Consider the following 16958-nt stretch of genomic DNA (forward strand, 5'->3'; position numbering starts at 1 on the left):
GTGTAGAAATCCAGACATCTCATTTAAGAGTGGAATAAACTTGGATTGTGGTTGTAAGACTTCAACTTACAGAAAAATATGTCACTTATGTACATTTTTATGCTGCTGCAAAATCCCTGTGTTACTGTATTGATTAGTCTTTATGAAGAAGCTGGTATTAGTTACAATCCAGAAGAGGCATAGTTTCATAGACAGTTCAAATAAAAGTTTGAAAGCTGTGTTGCTTTCCAGTGAGAATATGAACAGGTGCACCTGTTCATACTGGTGGATGAGACACCACACATTTGCAGCAATTCCATGCTCTTCGTCTACCATTTGTTTACACACCTGAAACTCCCAATACTTCTCATCTAGCATTTTCTTTAATTTCTCCATTGAAAATTCCAGGATCAAATTAAGTCTATTCTTGATAACTACCGTATATGCACGTGCTGAGAAACATGAATTTAACTCATCTCTTGTGGGAAAATTTTAAATTCCTCTGTGCATGCAATACTTTGAAAAATCACCAAAAAATAATTAAAAATTACATTTTTTTATGCCATTGATATTTTTAATATTTTCTGAACACTGTAAAAAATCAATGTTCAGTATTAAAAAAAATTTAATTAATTTTTGAAAATTAAAACTTCCTTATGGCTTGTCAGTACTCAAATGCAAATTTACAAACTGCTTTCTTCAGCAAGTGCTTTGATTAGACATCAGCTTGTCAGTAAAAGGAGCACTTGCTACATGAAGTGCATGTGTCAACAGTGATTTCAGACAATGCATTGATAACACAAAGCCAGAGGGGGGTTACCACCTGGAGAAAAGTGCGTGGCAGTAAAGTGAATTTACTATCAATAACTGAACATGTGCTTTTAATTAGGTTTAACTTGCTTATGAATTTTTCTTAATTGTGCAATAATTAACAAACATTTCTGAAATTTTCTGCTGAGAATTCAAATAAAACATTTTTAAGAACAGCTATTAAAAGTTAAACAGCTGTGTGGATGAAGCACAAATTCCTGAAATACTGTCAGGTTTGAATCAACACCACATGACTGATTCAGGGTTAAAATTGGCAGAATTTCCTGCATCCAATTATTGAAGCCTGCACTCTATATTTATAGCAGCATATGCAATTGTTGAAGTCTTTTTGATTGACATTCATTTGCTGTCAGTCAGGATAATAAAAGAGATATTCAAAACTCCCAAATAAGAGAGGCCATGAAAAATATCTAAAGCACTCCAGAGGGCATTTTATTTTCAAAAAATAATTAAAAATATATTTTTCACAGTTGCATTCATAAAAGTAAAGATATTAAAATGACAAAGTTGAATTACTTTTTAAGGTTATAAATGGGGTAATGTTTTACCCAATTTAACTGAGAACATAGGTGCTACATCAAAAAACACTGGCATAACTGGTTATGAGTTAAAAATTACTGGAAATGTGAACAGGTGTTAGAAAAGATCAAGTATAAATGGTTAAAGAAGCCTGTGCACTCTGGATATCGAATTACTCTGGACACAGAGACAGAATAAATTACGACAAGTTTAATAACAGGAAAATACATACCTATATTAGATTAAATACATCCAAAAAGCTTTTGGTTGTTTTTGTCAACCTTCCTCAGTCAAACTGACAGTTAAGAGTGGAACATGAGGGCATGTACTGCCAATCGTGTGCCAACCCAAACTGTGTGATTAATTGTTGGATGTTGAAGCCTGTGGCTGTGATGCATGGGGATGTTGCCAGCGTTTGTCATTAATCAGAATTGTTGTTTCGATGATAGGGTGGACCGGACATCCACTGCTCCTGCTGACCGAGGTATGGGAGCATGTGATGTTCAACAACTCCAACCAGGCACGTCGTCAATAGTGGCAGGACCTATCCACAATCACAACCGTGGTGTGGGTCAATGTCGTGGTGGATTGCCCAAATGTGTTTGGCAAGAGCTGAGTGTTCTACATCCGCTAAGTGAAATGCTCTTTCGTGTTCCAAAAGACGTTTTCCGAGCCCTCTCCCAGTTTCCCCAATGTAGCGGCTACTGCAATCATGGCAAGAGATGCGGTAGACTGGCCACCTTGTAGTAAGGTGGGACCGGTGTTTTCACTTTAGAGATGAGGGATCGTAACTTTTTGCCTGGGAATTGTCCGCATTTTATCCCATGTCATTTTAGGACCCTATCATGTTGTGATAGGTTTGGGTAGCATGGGATAAAGACGCTCGTGGTTGAGTCATTACCTTGGATGTTTCTGTTGGTCGCTACGTGGCCATGTGTCTGTAGGTCACACCTGTCAAGGGTATTGATGGGATAGCCACACCTCGTAAGATCTGCCTTGACTTTAGCAATTTTGGCGTGCCCCTCATCTACAGCACTAGAGTGGGTCCAGGCAGGAGTTAGCAAGGTTCGTGCAGATGGCTAGGTGCATGTGCTGACTGGAAAATGGTAAATCGGCCAGCACACATTGGTTTACAATAGACAGTTGTCTTAAAGCGCATGTCCTGGCGTCGGACAAGGGTGTCTAAGTATGGTATGGTGTTGTCTGATTCTAGCTCGATGGTGAATTTTATGAAAGGCGACAGAGAATTGAGGTGGTCTAAAAGTCGGTCACCCGAATTTCTAGGGATAACTACAAACACATCATCCAGGTAGCAACAACAAAAGGTAATGGGATCTGGTACATTCGTAAATGCACGCCCCTCTAATTCCTCCATCGCGATATTTGCCGTGACTGAAGTAACTGGGGAACCCATGGCTGTGCCGTGTATCTGTTGGTAAATGGAGTCGTTGAACATAATTGCACCACCTGTTAAGCACAGTCTGAGGGCGGTGGAGATATTGTCTGGTGTTAGTTCGGTTCTGCTGCCAAGGGTTTGGTCGTTATCTAAGAGTTGCTTTGCATATGTGATAGCAAGTTCTACTGGGATGGAGGTGAAAAGTGACATTACATCAAATGCCATGATTTGATCTTGTGAGATGGATAGGGTTCAGATTAATGACAAATGCTAGCAACGTCCACAGGCTTCAACATCGAACAATTAATCACGCAGTTCATGTACATGATTGGCAGTACGTGCCCTCATGTTCCACTCTTAACTGTCAGTTTGACTGAGGAAGGTTGACAAAAACAACCGGAAGCTTTTTGTATGTATCTAATCTAATATATGTATGTGTTTTCCTATTATTAAACTTGTCATAATTTATTCTGTCTCTGTTTCGCTCTGTGTCCACAGTAATTCGATATTAATAATGAATCCAGAGCACACTGACCTCTTTAATCATATTTGAACTATTCTTGGCCAACAAACATACGACATAGTCGTGAAACTGCAAAAGAATTTCATCTTTATAGCCGGTGGCATAGAACATCTCAGAGGTACAAATCAAACAAAATCATCCCAAAAGGATTTCTCTACAAATCACCGTTTCCTAACCAATGTACGCAACGTGCCTGTCAAAACTTCAGCTACAAGACCCTGATTGGCTGTCTTTGAGATTTACAAAATTTCAATGAGTAAAGCAGCCCTGCTAGTCAAACTTAGAAGTTTAGTTCCTGATCCTGTTTACACTGATATAATCAATACATTGTGCTTCCAAGCCATCAGAGAATCTGAACGCTACTGTACACGTCAAAAACGTAAGTTTGCTGTTTTAATTGGCGAGTCCCGTGAATTTCGGCATCAGCATAATACCCCTTCCACAAGTTGCACACAATTTGTATTGAACTTGAGCAACAAACAGTTATCTACAGAACAAGTAGACCTATTGACTGGGTGTGAAATTTGCTGTTCTCCCAAAAAAACCCACCAATCACTGATATTGCCTTAGGCGTAGAAGCATGTTTAACACGTTTCGCCACAGAAGTGGCATGAAATTTGCCTAAAAACTGCAGCAATTTTGCACCATGCTTGCCCTGCTTCTTCCAATCTCACCTGCAAACAAATTTCTGTCCTTAAGACATTGAAACAAGACTCATCCATTGTTATCCTACCGGTAGTTAAAGGACATCGAACAGTTGTAATGAATCAGATTACGAGACAAAAGCCTTGCTGCTATTGCAAGACACTTCTGTTTACCAACACTTAACTGCTCCTCCCATCAAAGCCTTGGAACGATGGGAGTCGAAAGTGAACATCCTCGTCAACAGTTGGTTTAAACAGAAGAAAATAACAGAATCCACATGTAATTGCTCCGTACTTCCGTCTGCCAGATTCCACAATTCTACGGACTACCGAAGGTTCACAAAGAAGGTATACCATTACAACACATTGTCTCCTGTTGTGGCTCACCGAGTTAGGAATTAGCAAAGTTTGTCTCGGGGCTCCTTTCTCCCCTATTAGGCAAGACCACCAACAGTAGTGAATTTATAGAACAGATCCGAACCCTATCCATCTCATAAGGTCAAATCATGGCATCTTTGATGTAGTTTCACTTTTCACCTCCAAACATCACATGTGCAAAGCAACTCTTGGATAATGACTAAACCCTTGGCAGCGAACAACTCACACCAGACGATATCTCCACCACCCTCAGACTGTGCTTAACAGGTGGTGCAATTATTTTCAACAACTCCATTTACCAACAGGTACACGGCACAGCCATGGGTTCCCCAGTTACTTCAGTCACGGCAAATATCGCGATGGAGGAATTAGAGGGTCATGCATTTACGAATGTACCAGATCCCATTACCTTTTGGTGTTGTCACTACCTGGATGATGTGTTTGTGGTTATCCCCAGAAATTTGGGTGACCGACTCTTAGACCACCTCAATTCTCTGTCGCCTTTCATAAAATTCACCATTGGACTAGAATCGGACAACACTATACCATACTTAGACATCCTTGTCCGCTGCGAGGACATGCGCTTGAAGACAACTGTCTATCGTAAACCAATGTGTGCTGGCCAATTTACCAACTTCCGGTCAGCACACGCGCATAGCCATCTGCATGAACTTTGATAACTCATGCCTGGACTCACTCTAGTTCTGTAGATGAGATTTGATTTGATTTGGATTTTATTGGTGCATTAGCAACTAGGGCTATAATGCGCCAAGACCAGACTGTAGATGAGACACACGCCAAAATTGCTAAAGTCAAGGCAGATCTTACGGGGTGTGGCTATCCCATCAATACCCTTGACAGGCATGACCTGCAGACACATGGCCATGTAGCGACCAACAGAAACATGCAAAGTAATGACAACTGCAAGCACCTTTATCCCATACTACCCAAACCTATCGCAACAGGTTTCTAGGGTCCTAAAATTACATGGGATAAAATGCGTACAACTCCCAGGCAGAAAGTTACGATTGCTCATCTCTAAAGTGAAAACACCATTTGCCACATTACAAAGTGGTCTGGTCTACCGCATCTCTTGCCGTGATTGCACTAGCTGCTACATTGGGGAAACTGGGAGACAGCTCGGAAAATGTCTTTCGGAACACGAAAGAGCAATCCACTTAGCGGATGTAGAACACTCAGCTATTGCCGAACACGTTTGGGCATTACCACAACATCGACCCACACTGCGCTGTCGTGATTGTTCCCGCCACTATCGACAATGCGCCTGGTTGGAGTCGTTGAACATCACATGCTCCAATACCTCGGTCAACAGGAGTAGTGGATGTCGGGTCCATCCTATCATTGAAACAACAATTCTGATTAATGACAAACGCTGGCAACATCCAATAATTAATCACGCAGTTCATGTACGTGATTGGGAGTACGTGCCCTCATGTTCCACTCTTAACTGTCAGTTTGACTGAGGATGGTTGACAAAAACAACCGAAAGCTTTTTGTATGTATCTAATCTAATATATGTATGTATGTGTTTTCCTATTATTAAACTTGTCATAATTTATTCTGTCTCCGTTTGGCTCTGTGTGCACAGTAATTTGATATTAATAGTATAAATGGGATGTTTGTACAATCTTAAAAACTGGAATTCCTTCTGTGTTTGTAGGTGGTTTCATTAAGTTCCATTGCTTTGATTACCATTGAGACAACATGTCAGTAGGTCAACACCACCACTTCATATGAAGCTGGGACTGGTTAAACTGAGGATCCTCAGAGTGACACCTTCAAACATATACAATCTGTTTCCAAAAATGAGAGATAACACATTTATTAGTGGACATATAGATTGTTAAAAAAAAGAGATTTTCTTCTTAGCCCCTCTTCAGTTCAAAGAAGGATTTCTATATTGCATCTAGAATGCAGTCTTAAATTTTTAATAACTAAGAGTACTGGGAAAAGAGTTGTCCTTGGCAATTATAACAAAAAAAAAAACTAAAAATTTAAATATATTTTTTTATATTTAAAGTTGCCAAGTTCAACGTGTTAAGTATCTCCTCATATAAACCTGTTTTCATCCTTTAATTAATCAATAAAAACAAGATTAAAACTATAATCAAACATTTTCTGACAACACTTATTTTTCAAAGTACAATCAGTCCTCGTATGGCACAGTAGTTGTGTTCCTAGAAACCCTCGTGCAATATAAACGACAGGCCCTATGGGAAAATGGGGTTACGTGCTGACCACCCAAGATTGAACACACATTTGTAACGAAAACATTACCAAACACAATAAATAATCATTAGGTATTTTATTACAACTATTACATAATAAAATATTGCTACTGCTGTTGCTTCTATCGTAAGCAAACTTGTTTTTTGTTTGATTTTCTATCCAAACAGATGACAGCCGTTCCATCTCTTCCAATTCTTTGTGTCTTAATCTAATGGATTTTAATTACACTTTGAGTTGTTACTGCTATGAAAGTTGTTTTTATTTTCTCTGCATTCTTTGTAATTCTCGGCGTTGCCTCATTTAGGCCTGTAGCACGTGCAATATCACATGGTCTTTCATTTCGCTCAAAGCATTTCACAATTTCATATTTTTTCTCAATCGACAGAGGCGGACTGGCCCATAAGCCTTACTGTGGAAACCCCGGTTGGCCGGAGGCTGGTGTCATTTTGGCCATAAATGCTACTATGAGGTCACTACAAATTTTCCGGGGTAAGAATTTTTGATCCAGTCTGCCTCTGTTTATCGATATTGCTTTTCTTTTTCTCTCTGAATCTGTAGTGTATTCATCAGGACGCTTCCTTTTCACACCTTTTAAGTATTTAACCCATTTTTAGGAAATAAAGCACAATTACAAAATGAGGAGACACACTTGATACACATAAAGAAAGCTGCGCGTGTGTAGCAACTGAATAAACAACACCGAAGGCAGAGAGACACTATGAACACCTCACTAGCTCACATTTTACAAAATAACATTTCTGAGGGTTACTACCTTAAAACAATAAAAAACAATTTCCAGTTGCGTTTATGTTAGTGGAATCTGTTATAAAATGGTAGTAAACTCGATCTAATTGCATTTGCGATAATACCGATTGCTGGAATTGTGTGGGTTTTTACGAAATGAATTGTGTTTTTACCCTTCACTGATAAAAAAAAACAAATACATTTTCAGAATCTTCTCTTCATTCCTATCGTGTTGTGTTCAGTTGGGGTGATTCTGCATTCAACTGCCATTTCTTGTAAACACAAAGGTGAATTGTGCATAAGCGGATTCGGTTCGTGTTATATACGATATTGTTCCCCTATTTATAAATCATGTATGATCGAATTCATGTAGTGTAAACACGTGTTATACGAGGACTGACTGTATTGTCCTTTTGCCTTAACATATGCATAAGCCATACTTTTATTAGCTTGTGTTTAATTTTAGAATATTCCACATCAAACCCCAATAAATGTTATCATATTGCCTAAAGATCTATGTTTATTGGCTATAGACACCAGTCAATGGTGATATATTCATTTATTTGGAAATTCATCTATGATGAGAAAATAAGATGCTGAGATGGCATCTTGTATTAAAAAAAGATGCCTTGTCTTGTAGTTTGGGTTGTGCATATTCCTATGACAGAGCCCTCAAAAAAAAAAAAAAAAAATAAAGTCCTTATGAATAAAACAAGTCAATTAAATGCTGTTGGGATGGTGGGTACCTCTTCCCACCACTCTTACATCATCTGACTTCCAGTTTTGAATGTGGATTATGTCAACAATATACAATTATGGGAGTCACCATTGTCATTCATTTTGAAAATTGCCTCATTTAGTCCAACTGATTTTGTTTGACTAACTTTCAATTCCCACTAAAACTTTTCAATTACATTTTTAGATGATACCTGTTGTATAAAGCTTCTTCAATTTTCCTCTGTTGTTTGATAAAAAAACAAGGTATATTTTAAATTTTAGAATACTCCCAGATATCTTAACTGTTTGGTGAATTCCTGGTTTTGAGGGTGGACCAGAATCAAAATGTTTTGATTCTGTTCCACCATCAAAACAAATTTGCCACTACCAAAATTTTGAAGTGGTAACAAAAAAAAAAAAAATTATGATTCACAATATCCAGTTTTAAAAGTGTAATGACTTATCGTACATAATACACCATATGGCTGTGGTCTAAATTTTCTTAATCATTTACAGCAAACCTTCCTCTGTTAAGTTTAAAATCGTCCGACAATTTATCGGCATCATACTTTACTATGTGTCATGCACTGTTCACATGATCGAGGACAATCTGAGCAAATTAGTGCATCCCTATCATAGCCAATCAGACAAGAAAACTTCCTGCCCTAAAAGTAGCCACTCATGGATGCAGATGTTAAAGGTCCATGCGGTGAAGCAGTCGGTTGTTGTTTACACCGTGGGAAATTTATTATGCTAAAATTTTTTTTAATTGTGCTATTAATAAATTAAACAATTAAAAATAGTGATAGCCGTGTGTAGTTTTTGCCAATCATGTTATAAAGAACAAAGAACTTCCTTACCATGTCTGGTAAGGAAATTCAATGAATTCTAGTGCAAATAAAAGCATGAAAAAGGCACATTGATCTATCACATTGGAAAATAAGATGGAGGTTATTCAGAGGATGGAAGCTGGTGAAAGCTGACCTAATGTGTGTAGGGCTATGAATATGCCTCCATCGACTATTACTGCAGTTATGAAGAATGCTCTTAAAATAAAACAATTGATGCAAATTGGTAGCTAAAATTTTTGGTACCTGAACATAACCCTGTGATTTCCCATTTACTCCATGATATAAAGGGTTCCATTTGTGCCTGCCCCCCCCACCCAGGAACCTAGCACCAGCGTAAATTGGGGACTACCTTTACTTGTATCACACTGCTTGCCATTGAAATAAATTAGATGGACTTAGGATTATTACTGAAAATTGCATGAATAACTGACATATAAACATACACAGGAGTAAACAATTCAGTGCAGTAGAATATCCAATAACATATGTTACCCCAACATAGGAAACTGATGGTGCCACAAAAATTTTTATAAACATTAGCAGGCAAACAACCATCTTTGAGTGGGCAATGCCTTCTTAATATGCACATGGTGATGTTATGTACAGCTGATATCTTTTTTGAAAGGGATAAGATTGTTAGGTTGTCAATACGGCAAACTGCCATTTGTGTGGCTTATGATGTCCAAATAGTTAGACCCTGTTGGCAACAATAGATATAGAAAGATACTCAGACACTACCAGAGCTCTGGTAGCACCAGAAGAATGTCAGAATGGGACAAGCATGGGAGACAAACATATGTCACAATCTGCCAGGTTTCCAGCATTGTAACACAATTCCTACCTGTATCAGGAAGCATGATTGGCACATGACTGCAAGTGGGCTGCATTACACTGTCTGTTGCCATGTCTATCCCTGACACCATTTGATCGCTGTTTGCACAAGTGATTGTGTTTGTGGATGAAAAGCCATGTAAGCCTTGGCTGAGACCGACTATTTCAGCTATAGTGTGGAAAAAAGCCTATAAAAATTCATTGCAGCATTGATGGGATTTAAACTATGGCCATTTTCACCTGGTCTGGAAAAGATAGCAATTATATTCACTGCTGCCTGCAGTGGCTGTAGGAAGAGAGCTGACTGGGGAAAAGAATGACACCACAGCTTTAATGACAGATTATATTTGTTTGGGATCCAGTGACCATATGCATGTCTAGAAGTATGCCAGTGGACAAGAGATAATCTAGCCTGCATCAGAGAGTGGCATATGAGGTCAACAACTGGAATCATGGTATGGGACACTATTGGTTACAAGTCATTTACCTCTGGCCAGTATTAGGGGCATGTTGACACAAGACATTATACTGACACCATACCATTCTTAGATTCTGCACTCCATCTTAAATGCCATTTTCCAGCAGAACAATGTCTACTCAAATATCATGCTTATATGCTAACAGTGCCTATGTGATGTGGACTGGCTTCTTTTGCTTGCAAGTTCACCAGATCTATCACTCATCGAGGCTTAGAGGGGAACAGGTATCCTGTGTGTTATCAACACTCAGCCTAAAACACTGATGGATCCAATATCTCTCTATTACAGAAGATTTAGGAGAAGTCCGGTTGGCCTGCCTCCCTAAAATCCACTCATGCACACCTTCTCGAAGGTAAGCCCTGTTACGTCACTTAGGTGGCAACGAACGTGTAGAGTGGTTCTCTTCAAGACGCCTGGTCAGCGTGAAGAGGAAAAGACCAAACCCTCCAGCATATGATAGCACGACAAAAGAAATGGCCCTCAGTCCCCAGCAGCTTTCACTCTCCCTCTTACAGCAGCGGGAGGATCACGGTGGAAGCAGAGGGTGCTAAGAATCTCTGGATACGACCAGGTTGCCATGCACGGAAACTGAACTTGGCCTGTTATAACGTAAGATCACTCATCGGTGAAGACAGGATATTAGAACTGGAAAAGGAATTAGAAAATGTGAATTGGAATATCATCGGTTTGGCTGAAACAAGAAGAAGAAATGAATAACTTATAAGTTTATCAAGTGGAAATCTGCTGTACACCAATGGAAACAGTGAAAGGAGTGAAGGTGGAGTTGGGTTTCTGGTCCATAAAGATTTTAAAAACAACATTTTGGAATTCAAAAGTACATCACCAAGGGTGTCAAGACTAATACTCAAGATTTCTAAGAGGTACAAGCTAAAGATTATAATGATTTATGCACCAACATCGAGCCATGATGATGAAGAGATTGAAGAAATGTACACCGAAATCGAGTCTTCTAGATGAGCAGAAAACCCACTACACTATTATTATGGGGGACTTCAATGCTAAAGTTGGAAAAAGGCAAAACAGCGCAGAAAGAGGAACTATAGGAAATTTTGGAATTGGTGAAAGAAATAAAAGAGGTGAAAGACTTGTGGAATTTGCAGAATCTCAAGGACTGTCAGTAATGAACACTTTTTTCAAGAAAAGGGTGAACAGAAAGTGGACATGGAAGAGTCCAAATGGATTAACAACTAATGAAATCGACTTCATCCTCACTAACAGAAGATATATTGTGAATGATGTTACCGTCCTGAATAAGGTAAATGTTGGAAGTGATCACAGAATGGTAAGATATACACTTGATATAGATGTAGGAAAGGAAAGGAAAAAAAACTGACTCGAGTAAATAATAACAAAGGTCTTTGAGATAACAGAAGAGGAGAAAAAGCAGTATGTACTGGAACTTAAGAACAAGTTTGAACTTCTGCAGACTGCTCAGGACCAAGATATCGACGAGGAATATTACAACTTTCTGAAAGTGATAAAGCCCAAGAAACCTATAGGTAAAAAGAAATCCAAAGAAGAAAAAATTAGTCAAGAAACACTTGTCATGATGAACCGAAGACGACAAATGAAGAGCAAGAAAAACACTGACAGGGAGAAAATTGAGTATACTGAGTTATGCAAAGCCATTAGAAAGAGACTCAGAGAGGACATAAGAAGATTTAACATAAGAAAAGTAGAACAAGCATTAAGGGAAAACAAAGGATTTAAATCAGCAGCCATGAGCAGTAATACAGAAAGACAAATGATACTGAAACTGAAGAATAGCGATGGTGTACTTATAAACAGCAGAGAAGGCATAATTCAAATAGCAGAAGACTACTATAGAGAATTATACAAGGAGCAGGGGAATGATGCCAGCAGTGGGGAAAATGGATTGCAAAGTAGCAACACATACGACATACCCGATATTCTTCCTGATGAGGTAGAACATGCATTGAAGAAAATGAAGAATCAGAAAGCCCCGTGAGAAGATGAAGTTACAGTAGAGTTGTTAAAATTGGGAGGAAGAGACATAACAGAAAAACTGGCAAGGCTCTTCACAAAGTGCATTAGAAAAGGTGTGACGCCTAAGCAGTGGAATAATGCAATCATAGTTTTGCTGCATAAGAAAGGAGATAAATCAGAAATTGGAAAAATTATAGACCAATTAGCTTGTTATCCCACATCTACAAGTTGTTCACAAGGGTTATTACTAACAGATTAGAAAGAATACTTGATGAGAATCAACCGAAAGAGCAAGCTGGCTTTAGGACAGGATTCTCAACTATGGATCACCTTCACGTAATATCACAGCTAATGGAGAAAGCAAATGAATATAAAACACCATTATGCCTGGCATTTGTGGATTATGAAAACGCATTTGACTCCATACAGCATAAGGCAATGTTTCAGGCACTGGAAAGACAAGGCATAGATACCCCATATATTATGATTTTGAAAAAAATATATGAGAGTGCTACCTCCTTTATTAGACTAGACAAAGACAGTAGGAAATTTAAAATTGAGAAATTAGTTCGACAAGGAGACACAATATCTCCGAAGCTGTTTACTGTTGCCCTTGAGGAAGCTTTCAGAAGATTAGACTGGTCGCAGAAAGGAGTCAATGTGAATGGAGAGTACCTAAACCATTTACAATTTGCAGATGACATTGTGGTCATAAGCCACGATGCTAAAGAATTAGACGAAAATCTTAATCAGTTATGCACAGTTAGTAAGGATTTTGGACTAAAGATGAATATGGCTAAAACAGAAGTAATGATGAACAAGTATGCCAAAGAAAGGGAAATAATTATTGAAGGAGCAGTAATTGAAAAGGTGGAGTCATATACTTATCTGGGACAAGTTATTAGCTGTAATAATGATAAATGGCTGGAAGTCAAGAGAAGAATAAATTTTGGAATGATAGCATTCAGGAAATATAGTCACATACTGAAGAGCAATATCCCAGTTTGTCTGAAACGTAAAATAATGAACCAATGTATACTCCCCACCATGACTTATGGAAGTGAAACTTGGGCACTCACCAAAAGAATGGAAGAGAAGCTGAGAACTACACAGCGAAGAATGGAACGAATTATATTGGGAATCAGACTATTAGATAAGAAGAGAAACACATGGATTAGGCAGCAAACTCAAGTAAAGAACATTCTTATCAGAACTAAAGAACTAAAATGGTCTTGGGCAGGATACATAGCTCGAAGACATGATGACAGATGGACTAAGAAAATAACAGAATGGTACCCAAGAGGAGCTAGAAGAAAACCTGGAAGACAAAGGCGGAGATGGATAGATGAAATTCAGTCATGAAGACAAAGGCGGAGATGGATAGATGAAATTCATGATGATGATGATGATCACTCATCGAACATATTTGAGATATGACAAATGACAAGATTTCACTGACCTCAGTCTCTCAACTGTTGCCCAACTCACAGCACAAGGGTAAGAAGCATGGCTCAACATTCATTCACCAAGGTGTCATTACCTTCATCTTCTTGACACTACCTTTACGACTCCCTACAACATTTTCTTGATTGTATCACAGTTCATGAAGCCATACTTTATATTAAGGTGTACCATATTTTATAAATATGGTACACATCAATTGATACACAATTTCTTGTATACGCTGATTCTGTCATTCTACCTTGAGCTCAAGCATGCAAGGAGTGCATGCTTGAGCAATTACCTGGGGCAATTTCAGTGACAAGCAGGGTATTTCAAAAATGGATGAAAAGTGAACAATCAAAACTTACTAATGGAACATTTCATGCTACATAGAAAAATCCCATTCATCCAAAATAATGTGTTTTTTTTTTTTTTTTTTACAGACTGCTAGATATCCAATGCAATGTTCAGTTAGTTTGGTGTGACATAACTGCTGGGAAAGCAAAAATGAGAGTAGGAGAGGGTTATAAGCATAATGACACTGATGAATACAACAAACAGATGTACTGAGAAATAGAGTCGGACAGTAAATCAGAATGTCTTATAATAGGGGATTTTAACTTTCCAGATACTGACTTAAACTTGTCGATTAATCACTCAGACTAGCAAGGCTTTTGTTGATTTATTGGATGACTGTTTTCTACAACAGTATGTTCGAGAGGCAACAAGAGGGAGTAATATTCTTGATCTGGTTATCAGTAGTGATTATTCATGCATTAAGAATTTGCAGATGAAATAACTACTGGGTGCCAGTGATCACAGTATATTGATTTAGAATTTACTCAAAGATGTAACTACCATAAAGTATAAAGGGAAGGGTTTTTGCTTTCATAAAGGAGACTACAATGGTCTCAGACAGTTTTTAAATTCTATACAATGGGAGCAACTGACGATGTTGCCATCAGCAAATTTTAATGCTTTCCGTTTAGAATCAGCAAATTCTAAACGAAAAGCATTCAAAGAATTAATCACAGAAGGTACTAGGCTTTTCATACCAACTAAGAAATACTCTTCAAGGTATAAATGGATGTCAGATGAACTGATGAAACACATGACAGAAAAGAAAAGTGCATATAAATAATCAGGTGCCACATATCTACTAGAAGCCCATGGTAGATATAATCTAGTCTGTAATTAAATTACAAAGGAGGTTAGGTAGATTATGAGAAATCTTTGGCAAAGGAGGCAAAGAAAAACAGCAAAGACTTTGTAAATTCTAGAAGGAAGGGGATAAATTAGATTGGTCCACTTGATATCAATGGTTTGACTATTGATGAGGTTGCTGACAAACTGAATGAGTATTTTGCATCTACATTCACACACAAGGAATTCTTCAGGAAAGGGAATGCCAGAAATTTATCAAGTTCTAACAGGGAGCTAAATGATTTTGTAATAACTGAGAGAAAAGTGGAAACATAAGAAAGGTGTGGTCTGGATGGGATCTATCCAGTTATATTAAGAGAGGCAGCGAAGGAAGTAAACAAACCCTTAGACCTAATTATGAGTGCATCCTTGCAGACTAGTTATGTGAAAATGTATCTCCAATTCACAAGGGGGGGGGGGGATGAGTGCATCCTTGCAGACTAGTTAAGTGCAAATGTATCTCCAATTCACAAGGAGGGGGGATCAAATGCTGACATGAATAATTACAGACCTGTTAATTTAACTTCTGTTCCAAGGAAACTAATGGAGTCACTGGAAAAGAAGTAATACAGGATCATCTAGACAAGGCCACAATTATACTTCAAACACAGCATGGGCTTGTTAAGAGGAAATCTTGTTTGACCAGTTTCATTGGTTATTATGACATGGACACAAAGGAGCTGGATGCACAAAATAATTTTGATATCATGTACTTGGATTTCAGGAAAACTTTTGCTATTGTTGCACACAGACTGCTATTCAAATTGGAGCAGTACACTGAAAGGACAGAATTCAAGGGGGTTCCTGGGCAACGTGATGCTGTCACCCCTCTCGCTAGTGGACAAACCCACCACTTGGCAGGTATATAGGTACACTGCATTCACATAGATGGTAATTTGCTGTCAGTATGGATAAACACGAGTTAACTGACTTTGAAAGAGGGATGATAGTGAGTGCCCAATGCATGGATTACTATCACGAAGGTGGTACAGAAATTGCACTATCCCCGTTCAACAGTATCAATAATACACCATTTCCAGAATAACATCTCATCTTGGACAGCGTGTGGGCAGAGAAAGGTGGTGGATGAACATGGCCGTTGACATCTGTCTCATATTGCTTCAGCCAATTGGAGAGCAATAGTGGCACAAATCACCGCTGACTTCAATGAGAGAGGTGCCAGAAACTTCCCTGCCAATACCACCAGGTGATCATTAGCTGCAATAGGTTATGGGAGCTGCCAACCCGACCCACCAGAGTCCTATTGCTAACATCACGACACAGGACTCTACACCTGAACTAGGCAAAAGAACAACAGCACTGGACCTTAGATGAATAGAAACCAGTCTCCTGAGACAAGGAGGCCTGTTTCCAGTTATTTCAAGATGGAAGGGTGCACTTCTGGAGGAAACCGCACAAAACTATGCACCTGTCATGTCAACAAGGAACTGTTCAGGCAGGTGAACAGTCGGCAATGGTCTCGAGTGTGTTCAACTGGCACACATTGGGACCCGTAATCTGGACCGTTCAGAGATGAGTAGATACATCTCTGAATGGTCCAGGTTATGTGTCCATCCTTGCAGACCATCTGCATCCTTTTGTGGTCATCATGCACCCACAGGGCAATGGACTCTTTCAGCAGGACAGTGTGCCTCCCCAGAGTTGTGATGACTAGAACATGGTTCGAAGAGCATTCCACAGATTTTACCACCATGGAATGGCCACCCTGTTCACCGGACATGAACCCTGTGGAGCATCTTTGGTATGCTGTGGAAAGGTCCATTTGAACTTTGGATCCTCCACCCAGGAATGCAACAGAATTATTGACAGCGGTGCAGCAAACATGGATGGAAATACCTGTGGAAAGCTTCTGTGAACTAGTGGACACAATGCCTCGCTGTGTGACTGCTCTTATCCTGGCAAAAGGTGAGCCTACCCATTACTAGGTAGGTATCCCATGATTTCTGTCCACTCAGTATAATTCAGCCATAATGAGAGGAAAGCCCAAAATGTCTCTGTCCTCCCTAATCCATATTGATTCAATCATGATTTTTGAATTCAGTTCATTAAGGTCAGGCTTGCAGCAAACAGGACACTTGATGAAATGGTGGAACATTGAAGTATTGGGAAAAGAGTGAATTTGTACTACAGAGAAATAAATTTGAACATTTTTTTGTGGATAAAAGTATTGAAATATTATGT

At 38.9% G+C, this 16958-nt stretch overlaps 1 protein-coding gene across 2 annotated transcripts in view; it reads right to left on the reverse strand.

The window, feature by feature from the left end:
• Coq6 (ubiquinone biosynthesis protein COQ6, mitochondrial) overlaps positions 1 to 16958 on the reverse strand; it is a 143468-nt gene that overhangs the window by 1734 nt on the left and 124776 nt on the right. The window lies entirely within an intron of this gene.

The sequence above is a fragment of the Mastigoproctus giganteus genome, chromosome 6 (genome assembly GCF_048544385.1).
Source record: "Mastigoproctus giganteus isolate SK-2022 chromosome 6, ASM4854438v1, whole genome shotgun sequence".
In the NCBI taxonomy this organism is placed as follows: Eukaryota; Metazoa; Arthropoda; class Arachnida; order Uropygi; family Thelyphonidae; genus Mastigoproctus; species Mastigoproctus giganteus.